A 16994-nucleotide genomic window follows, 5' to 3' on the forward strand; every position below is an offset into this window, starting at 1 on the left:
TCTATAGCGCCACCTAGCGCATTGTCTGTCGTGGTTGACACAAACATTCACGAAAATTAACCAAATTTGGTGGGCTCGTGTGTCATTGTTTTTGCTAGTCAAAGACAGAGCTCTGGCCGAGGGTGTGGCTTAAAGACTCAATAACGCCATCTAGCGCATTGTCTGTTGTGGTTGACACGTACAGTACATTCACAAAAATGAACCAAATTTGGTGGGCATGTGTTTTGTTATAGCTATTCAGAGACAGAGCTCTGGCCGAGAGTGTGGCTTAGGGACTCTATAGCGCCACCTAGTGTGTTACCTGTTGTGGTTGACATACATTCACGAAAATGAATCAAATTTGGTGAGCTTGTTTGTTATTACTGCCGCTAGTCAGAAACAGAGCTCTGGCCTAAGGTGTGGCTTAGGGACTCTATAGTGCCACCTAGCAGATTGTGTGTTGTTGTTGACGCATACATTCAGGAAAATGAACCAAATTTGGTGGGCATGTGTGTTATTGCTATAGCTATTCAAAGACAGCGCTCTAACCAAGGGTGTCTTAGGGACTGTATAGCGCCACCTAGCACATTGTCTGTTGTGGTTGACACACACATTCACGAAAAATGAACCAAATTTGGTAGGCTTGTGCGTTATTGCTATCGATAGTCAGAGATAGAGCTCTGGCCTAGGGTGTGGCTTAGGGACTCTATAGCGCCACCTAGCGTGTTTGTTGTGGTTGACACATACACTCAGGAAAATTGACCAAATTTGGTGGGCATGTGTGTTGCTAATGCACATGCCCACCAACACGCACATGTTGCTTTGTTAGATTCCGAAATGTCACAGGTCTCCGCACCGCAGGTGCTCGGGCCCGCCATCGCCGCTTGCGGCTATATTTATTATTATTCTTTCTTCGTCTTAGCCCGTTTGGCCGTTTCACCAACTTGGCATGCTCCAAAACTCTTGTAATTTGGCAGGCATATGTAGAATTGCATTTGATACTGAGAGACAGAGCCCTGGCCTAGGGTGTGGCTCAGGGGGTCTCTAGCGCCACCTATCGCGCTGTCTGTTGTGGTTGACATGTGCATGCACGAAAATGAACCAAATTTGGTAGGCAGATGTGTTGTATAAATCTGAACAACTTTTACATTTACACTACATAGTGAATCTTAAACAAATTTGAGTTATGATTATGATTATGATTTTTGCACATCATGTATTTTGAAACACTTCTCCTAGATGGTTTATCGAAATCATGTCATTTGAGCAGTAAAAGGATCTTGAGGGGTTGCCCGAGAGGAATTGCGAACAGATTTTTGAATTTTCGAAGCATATCGAAATGGCGAAGGTTTGAATTATGGCGTCTTATTACGAAACAGGAAGTTGGTGTTATAAGCAGAAAAAAGGTTATACATTGGATGTAATTTGGCAGCTACATGTGGAATTGCTTCTGCTAGTCAGGGACAGAGCTCTGGCCTAAGGTGTGGCTTCGGGACTCTATAGCGCCACCTAGTAGCACGTTATCTGTTGTGGTTGACACAAACATTCACGAAAATGAACCAAATTTGGTGGACTTATGTGTTTTTGCTATCGCTAGTCAGAGACAGAGCTCTGGCCTAAGGTGTGGCTTGTGGACTCTATAGCGCCACCTAGTAGCACGTTATCTGTTGTGGTTGACACAAACATTCACGAAAATGAACCAAATTTGGTGGACTTATGTGTTATTGCTATCGCTAGTCAGAGACAGAGCTCTGGCCTAGGGTGTGGCTTAGGGACTCTATAGCGCCACCTAGTAGCACGTTATCTGTTGTGGTTGACACAAACATTAACGAAAATGAACCAAATTTGGTGGACTTATGTGTTATTGCTATCGCTAGTCAGAGTCAGAGCTTTGGCCTAGGGTGTGGCGTAGGGACTCTATAGCGCCACCTAGTGCGTTGTCTGTTGTGGTTGACACATACATTCACGAAAATGAACCAAATTTGGTGGGCTCGTGTGTTATTGCTGTCGGTAGTCAGAGACAGAGCTCTGGCCTAGGGTGTGGCTTAAGGACTCTATAGCGCCACCTAGCACGTTGTCTGTGGTTGACTCATACATTCACAAAAATGAACCAAATTTGGTGGGCTTGTGTGTTATTACTACCGTTAGTCAGAGACAGAGCTCTGGCTTAAGGTGTGGCTTCGGGACTCTATAGCGCCACCTAGCAGCACGTTATCTGGTGTGGTTGACACAAACATTCACGAAAATTAACCAAAATTGGTGGGCTTGTGTGTTATTGCTATCAATGGTCAGAGACAGAGCTCTGTTCTAAGGTGTGGATTTGGAACTCTATAGCGCCACCTAGTGCGTTGTCTGTTGTGGTTGACACAAACATTCACGAAAATTAACCAAATTTGGTGGGCTTGTGTGTTATTGCCATCGGTAGTCAGAGACAATGCTCTGGCCTAGAGTGTGGCTTAGGGACTCTAGAGCGCCACCTAATGCATTGTCTGTTGTGGTTGACACGTACATTCACCAAAATGAACCAAATTTGGTGAGCATGTGTGTTATTGCTATAGTTATTCAAAGACAGAGCTCTGGCCTCGGGTGTGGCTTAGGGACTCTATAGCGCCACCTAGTGCATTGTCTGTTGTTGTTGACACATACATTCACGAAAATGAACCAAATTTGGTTGGCATACGTGTTATTGCTATAGCTATTCAGAGAGAGCGCTCTGGTCAAGGGTGTCTTAGGGACTCTATAGCGCCACCTAGTGCATTGTCTGTTGTTGTTGACACATACATTCACGAAAATGAACCAAATTTGGTTGGCATACGTGTTATTGCTATAGCTATTCAGAGAGAGCGCTCTGGTCAAGGGTGTCTTAGGGACTATATAGCGCCACCTAGCGCATTGTGTGTTGTGGTTGACACACACATTCACGAAAATTAACCAAATTTGGTGGGCTTGTGCGTTATTGCTATCGATAGTCAGAGATAGAGCTCTGGCCTAGGGTGTGGCTTAGGGACTCTACAGCGCCACCTAGCGTGTTGTCTTTTGTGGTTGACACATACATTCAGGAAAATTGACCAAATTTGGTGGGCATGTGTGTTGCTCATGCACATGCCCACCAACACGCACATGTTGCTTTGTTAGATTCCGAAATGTCACAGGTCTCCGCACCGCAGGTGCTCGGGCCCGCCATCGCCGCTTGCGGCTATATTTTTGTATTTGTTTCTTTAAGGCTTTCTATTTTGAATTTGCAATTGCTTTATTTACATGCAATAATGTTCAAGACAAAGCTCAGTGTCTTGTGAGTGTATGTACTGTACCTAAAATCTTGCCTAGGGCGCCAAATTGGTTAGCCAAATTGCTCCAGGTGCCTGACGTTTGATAACAAAGCCACCCTGAATGTGTACTGGACAAACCCCTAAAAGTGTTTAAGCTATGTGTTTTCGCCAAAATAGGGCCCGTTATGTCTTTTTCACTGATCCAAGCACTTCAGTACAAAAATGAAAAGTAACTAGTAATTTGAACAACTTAATAACAAAGTACTTTTTTACTTTTACTCAAGTAGGTTTGTCCAATTGGAATATTTAATTTTACTCAAGTAGATTCGGAAGGAAATAATTGTACTTGTACTTGAGTATAGATTTTCAGTACTCAGTACCTACCACTGCAACCTAAATCTAGGGTTAGGGCAAACATCCAGGGGAAGGGGAGGTATGGGGACAGGGCCTTACAAATAAATGAAAAGGTTTAAAAGTAAGTAATTAGATGGCAAAATAGATCCATAGTTAGAGATGATCCATATGAATAGAATAGAACAGAATAGAATATATACTTTTTTGATCCCGTGAGGGAAATTTGTTTCTCTGCATTTAACCCAATTTAACCAAATTAGTGAACACACACAGCAGACAGTGAACACACAGTGAGGTGAATCACACATTAACCCGTGGCAGTGAGCTGCCTGCCCAACCAGCGGCGCTCAGGGAGCAATGAGGGGTTAGGTGCCTTGCTCAAGCGCACTTCAGCCGTGGATTGGTTGGGGATCGAACCGGCAACCCTCCGGTCACAAGCCCAAAACCCTAACCAGTAGGTCATGGCTGATGAGAACCATCTTAAAAATTAAACTGTGATAACAGAAATTATACAAATTGAGAGAAAAAATATAGTGCAAGGTTTTCATAATGTAAGAAAAGGAACACGCAATTATTTAATATCCTGACATGTCTTCGACCTTGAATTTCATTGATATCTTGTAACACACACACACACACACACACACACACACACACACACACTATTCGAAGCATTAGAGATGTAAAAAGTTAAATTGAACTGCTGAGTGAGAATGAAATAATCACAAGTTACAGTGAAATTGGGTTAGGTCAGCAAGAATCAATGTTGGTAATAAGTCCTCTTTTATTCTTGTCCTCTTCTCTTTTTTGTTCAAACCCTTCTCCACTCTGTGCCATTCAGAGACTAATTGGTGCTTTTGCTGTAACAATACTTATTTGCCGGAAAGCTCGGCGTCAACATGAAACACGAAAAGTAATCAGCTTTCTTCTGTCGCTCTCTTTGTGTCTACGAATGCCAGCTCCTCTGATTTCATCTGGCTCCTTTTGTGCTATTCATAAACGTCTCGCCTCTGATTATTTCGCCAGCCATGCAGAACCTTTTTTGAATGTGATCAAATCGCATCAAAGTGCATAATTTGAGCACAAACTGAAAATGGGTCTGTTTTTCTCGACATACCACACTCAAGTTATCTCCTAGCAACCCTGTAGCTGTCACCATTACCACCACTTAGCTGACATGAGCCATGGCTTTAAATAGTGTAAGAACTCCCTTTCAAACACCTAAATTGTAATTGACGACAAAGAGAGGTGAGCAGGTGGGGGTGGGGAGGGGGGCCGAAACACCTGTCAAATGTGCTCAAATGATCAAGGCGACTGCACTAAATACTAGCAATCATGACAAATTCATCAGCAGCCTTTTCTGTTCTATTCTGTCATTCTCTCTCTCTCTCTCTTTCTCTCTCTCGAACTGAAAAGCTGCATGCTGTAATTACAGAGACATCACGCCCTGAGACAGGAACCTATGCTATAATTTTACCCAATTTAGGTAGAACACTGGCAGCCCTGTAATTTGAATCCTGTCTACTTTATGTTAATGCATCACTGGCACACAGGAAGGCAGTGGCACTTAGGCAAACAGCTTCACACATCAAGGGTACTGGGGCCTCTCTTCTGGACAAATTATACCTACCAAATTATCAAAGTTGCTTTATTGGCATGACAAATGAAAACTTGCATTGCCAAAGCAATTGGTACATGTAAAGGTAAGACATACCAACAATTACAGGGACAAAACATATACATGTACTTTAAAGAGACTCTATGCAACTTTTTCATAGTCATAAAATCGCTCAGAAATTGTTGTTTTGCTTGACTGACCAGTTTCACCGAAAACAGTAATATTTCCTCCAGGGTTGTACAAAATTCTGAATTGAATTGAGAATGACCCCAAAATTCCAATTCAATTCTTGAATTTGAGTTTGAATTTGAATTGAGGTTGCAAACAGGAAGTGGAATTGCAATTCAAATTCGAATTGCAGGAAGTAGAATTGGAATTCCATGAAATTCAGAGAAATTCATGACATTTAAATTGTATTTAATAATGATTCTTCACAGAATGTATGTATGATCGCAACATGTATTTCATACAGATATTATTTTATGGACATACTTTATGTACATAACACTTTTTTGTACAGAAAATAGTACAAAATTGGAGTAATTTGTACCACACAATGGCATTACAAATACGGTATGTGCTGCATAAAACTGATCATTAAAATTGTAATAACTTTGAAACTGTGAAAAAAATGCTAGGTCAGCACTTCATATCCCAGAATGCTTTACTTTATCCAAGTCTTCAAAAAATGGTTGTCCAAACATTTCACACATTTTGTTTGGGGTAGACGCTGTGCTATTTGAGGGCCAGTGCTGCACTCAAAAAAAGTGAAATCCCACTATTGCTCATTTTAATGAATCCTCTGTTGTAGGATTTACATAACAAAATTAGGTTTCTAAGATGAAATTGAGTTAGTTGAGTTATTTCAAACCAATACTGCATTTTGCAGATTAATTTAACATGTTTTCATTCGATCTACACAACTTTCTTGAATAAAACGCACGAGATTAGGTGTTTGCAGGAAATGTGTCCCTCTGTACGTGCCATAGCATTACTTCACCACGCACGCTCTGCAGGAGGTGGTTGAGGATTCTCTGCTGTGGAAAGTGCGCCATTTTGTCGTCGGTTTGCGGATCCAGTAATTATAAGGTATGTATTTGTTGCTGTTCATAGTTTTCTTGTTTTGAGTTTAGGGTACTTTTAGCGAGATTAGCGCAACAACAACTTAAATAAGCATTTTAGCAGATCGCATGTAAGTGTAAAATGTGTTAACTCGAGCAGCTAAATCTGTCATGGCTAAGTATCTGCTAATAAAATAGCGATCCCAGGTTAGAATTCTATCATGTTTTCCGAGTCAGTTTTATTCCCTGCTGAAGACAGGGGTGGTTATATGCCTTGATGGGGTTGTTTCATATAAAACACAATTGAATGTTGTATGTATGAAACCGTTTTATGTTAGCTGTTAACCCTTTGCAGACGGCACGCTCTAAAATCGGTACCCCAGTACCGATGATGTTGAGTCTAATAACTCCGCCATACTTCAACTGATTTTATTAATGAAAACTTCCTCATAAACGTCACATCATAGGCTTTACAGTGATATGATTGGTTAAGGGATTTGTGGCGCGAAACTGTTTCACTGCTTGAAGAGAAAACAAGAAGTTGAAACGTCATTCTGCCTGCTGAATCTAAAGGAGCAACGCTAGCTGTCACCATACATCAGACATCATAACGTCGTTTGAAGGACAAACTGGTGGATCAATTGAGGTAAAACAGTCTTTTTATATGTTGTTATTAATACCTATCCACGTTATTACTTAAAAATCGTTTTTATTTAGCTATTTTTACCAGTAATTGCACCGTGAGTGTTTGACCGTAACATATGTGTCTGTTTACTTCAGCTCGCAATATTTGCGGGTGTTTTAGCAAACTGTTATCTTTAGTAAAATGTTGCTATTTTCAGTGATTTTGGGGGGGTAACTATATGTAAAACATGAAGAGCCAACTACTAGGACTGTCACCTTAGATATGTATTCAATTTGAACGAAATAGCCTGTCATGTAATGCTACAGCAACTCATAACGTTAGCTGTAAGTTAGGGAGCTTCTTGCTCCAGAAATATTTTGCCCACGACGCGTCCTCCTGTCCTGACCAGTGTCTCTCAAATTCTCTATCTATATCATCTCATGTGAAGGACACCTGATTGGTAGGCTATTTTATTCCCAAATAAACCAGTTATTTAGTCGTTTTTATTTAGCCATTTGACTAGTAATTGCACCGTGTGTATAGACGAATCCGGCGCTGCATTCTCTATGACGCCATCTGGTGGCAGCGCCATTACTGCGGTTAAGCTACCGCAGCCACGACCGCAGCTCGTAGCGATACATTTGCTAACGTTTACCCGTGGAATGGAGTAAATCGTCTTTTTTCCCTTCGTTTTTTGGCTTACGATGTCGGGAAGAGCATGTTGTGTGTTCGGCTGTTACAACAGCAGTGGGAAAATACAGATATGGAACAAAATATATTAAGTTACACAGCTCCTGTGTAAAACCATAACCACATAATACACAGATGTCTAGGGCGAGCTGAGGACCAAACTGTTCATCAGAAGTGGATTGTAAACATCAACCGAAAGGACATTGAGGACAAACATATCATGGTAAGTTTTGTTTAATAGGGTTGATCTTAAATCTTGCCAGTTTGCCTCAACTAGCATGCTGTTGTCTTGCATGGCGAAACATCAGCTAGGCTACACGGTGTGTTCTGTTGGTGACATGGTAGCCTACTTTATATTTGACGTAGAAGCAAAACTGTAAAGTTAGGTAAGTGCTAGGAATTTCGGTAGTCGCCAGAATAATTACCTCCATTAACTAAAAGGCACTATTGAAAAATTATTCGGGCAGCCATCAAATCAACGTGATATCGGCATTACAAACAGAAAACGTATGATGGAGTCAGGGGCAAGCGATACTAGTAGCAAGATTGATTTCCTTCTTTGGTAATGTTAACCATGAAAACATCAGCCTATTTGGAAAGATCTGACAGTTTTTGGGTAGCACTCACATTTAAAATTCACTTGGATATTTGATGTAGATGTTGTGTAAAAATGTTCATGATTGTTGTTGGGTTAAATTTGTTGTGCTGAGTTATAGTCTACATTAAGTCAATTTCCTTTTCTCTTTTGTTGTATTTCATCAGGGGTCAATGCCATGGAGGAGCACCTCCCAAAAGATGTCTTCAGCCCTTACAAGAGCATCATGTGCTGAACCTGAAGTTATACTGAATCTGATGGGTGAATGTCAGTAATTTGGAAAACTGGTGTTACAGATACATATGCCTATAAAACACAGATTATATTATTACAGAAAATAAGCCTCTGCAGAAGTGTAATGCTGGCATCCAGTGAGCAGATACTGCAGACCACAACTAGTTTTAAGTCAACATAAGACTGACACAAACTGATCAGGCCATATATGATTTGATGACAAAGACTCAAAATTTACATAGGCTTGCTTGGGCATTGACCGTTTTTGGCAACTTTTGTACGCCATTATTGCTTTTCACTCACAATAAGGTCCATCAAGTTAGCTGTCCCTGAATAGCTGTTGCTCATGAGGCTCCGTCCATACTTCCACACAGGATTTTGTTGATAAATCTATACTTACCTTTTGAATCCCTACTGTTTAGTGTATATTTTTACCCATACTAAAACACAGGGATTTGTTCATTAATCTGTTCTTACCTTTGAATAACTACTGTTTAGTGTGTCTTTTTTACACATACTTCCATACAGGGATTTATTGATTAATCTATAGGCTACCTCCCTTTTCAACTGTTACGTGTTGTGTACTTTTTTGGCCCTACTGTACAGCCTATCCACACTATACATTTATTTTTGAATCATTACTTTAAATTTGAGCCATTACTGTTGATATCCTGTCTAAATACTTTCCACAGAGACTGACCTGGTCCAGTCTATTTTACTTCAGCCTATAAGCTGGGCTGGCATATTTTGAACCTTCTCATATGGCCAATACAAACTTTTCTCATCTGTAGTCCCTCGTTTGTGGAACGCACTGCCTGTTCCTACTATAGCAGGGACATCCCTCGCCATCTTCAAAAAAATGTCTGAAAACCCAGGTCTTTAGAGAACATATCTCATAGCACTACGACAGACAATTGCACTCATTGATGTACTTACTACACTCGTTGATGCACTTATTGTGTTTTTTTTTTTTATTGTTGTTAGAATTGCTCTTAAAAGCTTTAAAAGTTTTTACCCTGTTGTAAGTCGCTTTGGCTAAAAAGCATCTGCCAAATATAATGTAATAGGGTCTATTATTTTGCATTGTCATATTGTAATAATAATAATAATATAACAACAATTTGTATGTGTGATACATGTATTGTATAAATTAAATGAAGTGACTTTGTCAAGTTCAAATAAACTGTAATCAATACATCAACAACTGTTCTTTATTCCATTGTGCACAAGTTCCAAGAACATGATGATGTGTCCTCTTGTAAGGGCTGAAGACATCTTTTGGGAGGTGCTCTTCCAGATGACATTGACCCCTGATAAAACACAACAAAAGAGAAAAGGAAATTGACTTCCATATGTAGACTACAAATTAAACCTAAAAACAATAATGAACATTTTTACACATAGGCCTAGGCTACATCAAATATCCAAGTGAGTTTTAGATGTGAGTGCTACCCAAAAACTGTTTATTAGGCTACAAAAGGCTATTACGGAGGAAAACGCACAAAGATTTTCCCAAATAGATGTTTTCATGGTTAACCTTACAAAGAAGGAAAGCAATCATGCAACTAGCATAGTGTCACCTGCCCCCGAACTCTAGCCTATCATGCGTTTTCTGTCCGACCATACTTTGATGGCCATGTTGCACAAACGTTAGTAGTTCAAGCGAATAATTCTTCACTAGTGCCATTTAGTTGACGGAGATAATTATTCTGGCGACAACTAAGTTCCTACATAACTTTACAGTTTTGCTACGTCAGATATTTGGTAGCCTACCATGTTAACCCACCAACATAGGCCTACATCGTTAAAATTAGCTGATGTTTAGCCATGCAAGACTAGACAACAGCATGCTTGTCATCGTGGCAACTGGCAAGCTTTAAGATTAATACTGTTAAATAAAACTTACCGTGATATGTTTGTTTGGAAGTCCTTTCTCCACTTCTGACGAAGAGCTTGGTCCTGGACTCGCCCTAGAAATCTGTTCCTGGTTTTACACAAGAGCAGGCTGTGTACGGCGGGTGAATTTATATTTTGTTTCATATCTGTATTTTCCCACTGCTGTTGTAACAGCCGAACACACAACATGCTCTTCCCGACATCGTAAGCCAAAAAACGAAGGAAAAAAGACGATTTACTCCATTCCACGGGTAAACGTTAGCAAATGTATCGCTACGGGCTGCGGTCGTGGCTGCGGTAGCTTAACCGCAGTAATGGCGCTGCCACCAGATGGCGTCATAGAGAATGCAGCGCCGGATTCGTCTATATGACCATTTGCGTCTGTGTTCACATCAGCTGGTTGCTGGTGTTTTAGCAAACTGTTGTCTTTAGTAAACTGTTACTATTTTCAATGATTTCTTGGAGGATAACATGGAAAACATGGAAAGCTAACTACTAGGACTGTTACTTTAGATATGTATTCAAGTTTGAACGAAATAGCCTGTCAGGTAATACTACAGCAGTCATTACCGTTAGCACGCTAGCTGTACATTTCCAGCTCCAGAAATATTTTTGGTTCGACATGCCCGCGACGCGCCCTCCTGATCAGTTTAGCTCAAATGCTCTATCTATATCACCTCATGTGAAGGACATCTATTGGTAGGCTATTTTATACTTAAATAAACCAGTTATTTCGTCGAAATATGTACCACATTTTAAAGTTATATGCTGCCAAGTTGGCTAGCTTGCTAGATATGATCTGTCAAACATGAAAGGTGCTAACGTATCCAAACGTTATGATTGTGCCAAGGGTCTAACGCAAGGTTTTTGTTTATTGTCGGCTACTGTTGTATGAGTGCATAACTGAAGACGTGTAGTATAGTGTCATAACTATTGCTTAGGTCGTAGACTATAATTTTCTTAATCAAGGTTATGGCGATACTTGCCAACTAACGTTAACATGCTGTGAACTCAAGTGGGTATTTTCTCTACTCCACGTCGAGACGCAATATTTCGTCTTTACGCTGTCAGGAAATAACACGGTGTGTGTGTGTGCATACATGCGCTCTCTAGATGGTTTCTGTCTTATTTTCTTGCTCTAGTTGTCTTATATCAGTATTGGTTTGCAAGCTGGTCTATAATATATAGTCAAGGATTTAATACTAACTTGCTTCAAGTGAGTTCACAGGCTAATGTTATTTCTCCAAATCAATCAGCCTTCCAGTGACCGTGTCTTTAGTGAAAAAGGACATAGTTAGAGGTGATTCAGATTGTATTGTAACAACCAAGTAAGTTATTTACAGGCTTATCTTTTTTTCTCCTCATTATTTTAGATGGAGGGGGAGAAGAGCCAGTATGCACGGTTGATGGAGTCTCTCAAGGAAAGGAGACTGCTGAGGAGCTCCAGGTCATCGGTGAGCATCAACTACAGGATCATGAAGGGATGGACACTGCAGAGGAGGAGAACCTGGATAGCCAGCTACTGAGTGAAGAGGATGTGGAAGAAGAGGAGGAGAGTGATCTCCCATCATCCTCAGCTGGGTAACTATGTTTGTGTGTGTGTTATTTCTCCAAATCATCAGTTAGCCTTTTAGTGACCGTGTCTTTAGTGAAAAAGGACATAGTTAGAGGTGACTCAGATTGTATTGTAACAACCAAGTAAGTTATTTACAGGCTTATCTTTTTTTCTCCTCATTATTTTAGATGGAGGGGGAGAAGAGCCAGTATGCACGGTTGATGGAGTCTCTCAGGGAAAAGAGACAACTGACCGTTGAGGAGCTCCAGGTCATCGGTGAGCATCAACTACAGGATCATGCAGGGGTGGACATGGAGGAGTACCTGGATAGCCAGCTACTGGGTGAAGAGGATGTGGAAGAAGAGGAGTAGGAGGGGAGTGATCTCCCATCATCCTCAGCTGAGTAACAATGTTTGTGTTTGTGTGTGCGCACGCGCGTGCGCAACTGCGCATGTGCACAATTTTTATCGTTACAAGGGCATTACTTGTTATAATAATGACAGGAATAGTAATGGTAATAGTTTCATTACATTTACATTTACATTTCTACTAATTAACATTCTTATGACAATCTATTTTGGGTTTGGTTAGCCATTCCCTGACAGGCCCATGTCAGGTAGAAAGCGTAGACGCTTGTTGCAGTGTTGTCTTCTTGCTCTTGTAGTTCTAGTAGTTACTGCTTGTTTGTTTTAGTGTTATACTTGGGTTCCTAAAGATTTAATATAATTGATCAATTTTAAAATAAAATGAAAAATAGTTTTTCCATTAGAAAACTTGTGTCAGTGTCTTTTCTCTATTCTTGTTTTCGTAACAGAATGATACACAGAGAGAAGCATTCTCCGTCAGCTAGTCTTTACTTCACCTAAGTCTTTCCTCACTCACAAAGGTTATTGGCTCTTAAGGCAAGGTAAAACATGCCACATTTAGCTATACAACTGAGATGGTTAAATACACTTATTTTATTACATGACCAACATATCTGTGTATTTTGGAGTTGAATTTTAAATCAGGGAATGAAAGCATTCTACTTTTTAAAAATTCTACTCGTCACTTCAACTTGCAGTTATGAGTAATTGATCATAACTTTTGAACCAAAGGTAATTAATTGATTCTGTTTCTTTCACTGAACAGAGCACAACATTGTCTATATCTCACACACTATATCTGCGATAGCTATTAGGTAAAACATGAGATTTATCTTGGCAAATGTATGTTTTTGTGTTTTTTAAGGTTGAATTTTGAAGGTCTTGTTTAAAAACAATGAATGTTACACTTAAACTTATTAACCATGATGTATACCATTTTAAAGGACTAGCTCTTCTGATCACAATGATGGGTATATTATGTCTCTAGCATCTAGCATATCCACACAACAAGCCTATTTGTATCACGGGGGCATCAAGTATGAAAAAACGGAATGTTTTGTGCCATCTGCAAAGGTCCAATAAATTTATCATAACATTTGAACAGAAGGTGACAGATTGATTCTGTTTTTTTCAGTGAATAGAGGATAAAATTGTGAATCTCCTATACACTCTAGGTTTTTCTCTACCTACAACAGACATTGGGAAAAAAATGAGATTAATCTTGACTAACTGATATTTTCGTGTTTTTTGGGGTTGGATTTTGAAGACATTTTTTTAAGATATGTGTGTTCTCTTCAAATGTATTAGTTATATTGTATACCATTGGAAAGCTCTAGTTCTCCTGATTACAATGGTGGGTATATTGTATCTCTGCCATGTAGCATAATCACAAAATACAGCCTTTTGTGCCATGAGGCCATTGAGTATGAAAAAATGGAATGTTCGGTGCAGTCTGCAAAGGGTTAACTGCTAACATGAGCTGCTGGCAGTGAGACGTTAGCAGCTAGCCCTGTACAAACATTGCCTGGGTTTATGTGTGTTATGCTTAGAATGCTAGCTAATGATTTGATTATTATCTGAAACGTTTAATGTTGGTGCTTTGGCGCACGCCAGTCTCTTTGACCAAATTATCATTGTATGTCACAAACTATTGGCATTGGTGCAGAAACTATAGTCCGCCCAGAAATATGAATCTTTGCGATGTTCGTGTAGCAAACTACACCAGGGGCCTGTACTACGAAGCGGGGTTACTGGCTTAGCTGGGTAACTTCGAGAGTAAGTTGATCACGTGTGGCGTAACTTCCCGGTTAACCCGTACTACGAAAGGTGGATAGGTTTTTAACCTAGGTAAGCTGCCATGGCAATTTACGCTGCATCTCAAACCTTCTCCGAGCAGGTTATGATCTTGGTTAACCCGAGGTTTGCGGTTAACCACACCCCACAATGTCGACGTAGGCTACTTGGAAGATACATTATTGAAGCGCAAATTGTAAGCGCCTCTCTTCGCAAGGCGAGGGTTTTTAACTCATTAACTGCCATTGACGTCTTTAAACGTCAATTTAGACACATACGTTGACTGCCATTGACATCTATAGACGTCAATTGCCGTTTTCAATGGGGAGGGCTCCTGGGTGGGCTTGGGAACGATCTGGCAGAGTTTCAGGCTTGTAAACAGACTGCACTAGCGATCCGAACCTCTAGATGGCAACAGTGCCATTTGGATCATTAGTATCTGCCTAGAGTGCACAAGTCATGCAGAGACAACTAGCAAACACACTGAAGATCGACCACAGTGGATCTAGTTTGCACGCGATGCAGGGAATAAATATGCTTACTTCTTACATCAAGGATGGAAAACATGTGAACGGTATGATCCATTTACATTGGATATTGCGATATAGACTAACAACAACCTTGCTAGTGCTAGCTTGCTAAGTCTAGCATCCTGTTCAGAGTCTTTAGCGACCATCAGAGTCCCTAGCAACCTTGACGAGACTGACGAGATAACAGTGCAATCGTGGTTGACATACTACTGAAACGCTAACGTTAAAAAGTTGATTTTCACAAAAAGATTGCTTTCTCCATGTTTTGGTCAAAAACAGGTGTTTTTAGCAAAACTAACCCATGTTCTACTGACGATTACTAAAGAACGGAAAACGATAGAAACAAGCCGTTTTGTCCTGGTGAAAGAAGAGAGTCTATTCTTTCATTTGGTACCTTCGGTGTTTACATAGTCATAAAGCTCACCGTTCGGTGGATCTTGGAAAAACAGTCAAAATGCTGTAAAACGTCTGGCAGTATGGAGCGCTCTGCACTGAAAATCGCTGGCAGCCAATGAGTTAAAGACCGCCAGAATCTTTCTCCATATAATATTCTCTCTGAAAGATAGCCTATACATTCTCAGCCGAGGGAATTCGTTGCATTTGTCAGCTGATCGAGGCAAAGTGGAGGCTATAAGCATTGGCAATATAACATATTTTCATAATTAAGAAATATTAATGCAAGCTACTGTATAACTAGGCCTATAAACCTTCTGAATGTTTTTGAGTTTCATTTTCACCTGCTGCCAGCGGCACTGCCGTTTCATCTAAAATGTTCACAGGATAGGCATACACTAAATCAGTCAATGGGGCTAAACATTCAATTATCCTGTATTAATATTTATTAATATACATGGCATGAATCGTGTTGCATCTGTAGGACTCGTATGAACTCAAAATGTATTTATTTCAACCCATTTCAGACATTCCGCAAGCTATTAATCCTCCGTAACACATAGGCTATTTAAGGAACATGAAATAAAACTTTACTTTCATATATCCGATCTGCAATAGCCTACGTTGCCAACAGCCTTGTCTTGCTTTGTTTGCTGCCGACGTATTTGATGTAGGCTATCGTAAAGTGGGTTTTAATTCCTCGCAACTTTTTATAATCATTGCGCATTAGGCCTATCCGTAAAATAACGTGATCGTGTCATCATTAAAAGTGGTGATTTGCGCTGCAACCCGCCCTTTTTATGTGAACGCGCACCAACTCCGATGAGGTTAACCCCAGTTCAACAAATCAACTTCTTACTCAGCGTCGTAGTACCGATTAACACCAATGAAGATAACCAGGTTTTGTCAACCCCAGTTTAGCAAAGTAACCCTGGGTTACATGTGGGTAGGTTGAGCTCCCTTCGTAGTACAGGCCCCAGCTTGCCTAAACTCTCGTTTACCACGTGTAGCTGCTGTCTTTGAAGGACAGCAGCTGCAGGAACATCAGAGGTGTGTGTGTGTGTTTTTTTTTTTAATGAATTGATCAGCGCTGTGTTGGCTACTTGGCTCTAACCCCGTTAATATATCAGTTTAAAGAGAAAAGCAAATTGCAGTTTGTTGCGATGGAAACTTGTGTCCATTTTAAGCATTGTTTGTTGTCAACCACTATATTGGTAAATAATTTGACATGTTCCATGCTCATGTTAGAAGCTGCCTACTCTTCAATGTCTGAGTGGTTTGTTAATCACAAACAAGTAACTAATTAAATCACAAACAAGTCTATCTAATTAAATGTTGTCTTCCTAGTCCAATTAACATTCTCAAATGAGTCAGTAAATTAATATTATTATAGTTTTACACACTTCAATGTAATGTGTTGAGTTTGATATACTTTCTCTTTCTCCCCACAGGCATTTACAGTGCCTATAGAAAGTCATCATACCCTTTTGAAATAGTTGCTTTTTTTGTCTTACAGCCTGAAATCAAAACCCATTTTAAAACAAATCTTTTCCAGTTTTATTTACAAATTTAGCTGTACAACATCAAAATAATGAACAAAAAGTTGACAGTTCTGAAAATTAATAAAAAATTAAAAACTAGAATAACAGGGTTGGAAAAGTCATCATACCCCTGACTTAATACTTTGTAAAGCTTCCTTTTGCTTTCATTACAGCCATCAATCTGTTTGGATATGTCTCTATTATAGCTTTGCACAACTAGATAGGGGCATATTTGCCCAATTTTCCATGCAGAAATGTTAACATTTTGTCAAATTCTGTAGGGAATGGCGATGGACTGCTCTCTTCAAGTCAATCCACATATTTTCTATAGGATTTAAGTCAGGGCTCTGACTTTGCCACTCAAGGATATTCACCATCCTATCCTTAAGCCACTGCTTTGTTCTTTTGGCAGTATGTTTAGGATTATTGTCGTGTTGGAAGGCGAATGACCTCCCCATCCTCAGCTGTCTAGGAGAGGGACGCAGGTTTTCCTCA

At 40.1% G+C, this 16994-nt stretch overlaps 1 long non-coding RNA gene across 1 annotated transcript; it reads left to right on the forward strand.

The window, feature by feature from the left end:
• The first annotated feature begins 6688 nt into the window (after positions 1-6688).
• On the forward strand, positions 6689-12570 carry LOC134067819 (uncharacterized). Its single transcript, XR_009936569.1, has 3 exons — positions 6689-6927; positions 11695-11902; positions 12065-12570. It is a non-coding gene; the product is annotated as an uncharacterized LOC134067819 (long non-coding RNA).
• Positions 12571-16994: the final 4424 nt, after the last annotated feature.

Source organism: Sardina pilchardus, chromosome 20 (assembly GCF_963854185.1).
Source record: "Sardina pilchardus chromosome 20, fSarPil1.1, whole genome shotgun sequence".
Classification (NCBI taxonomy): Eukaryota; Metazoa; Chordata; class Actinopteri; order Clupeiformes; family Clupeidae; genus Sardina; species Sardina pilchardus.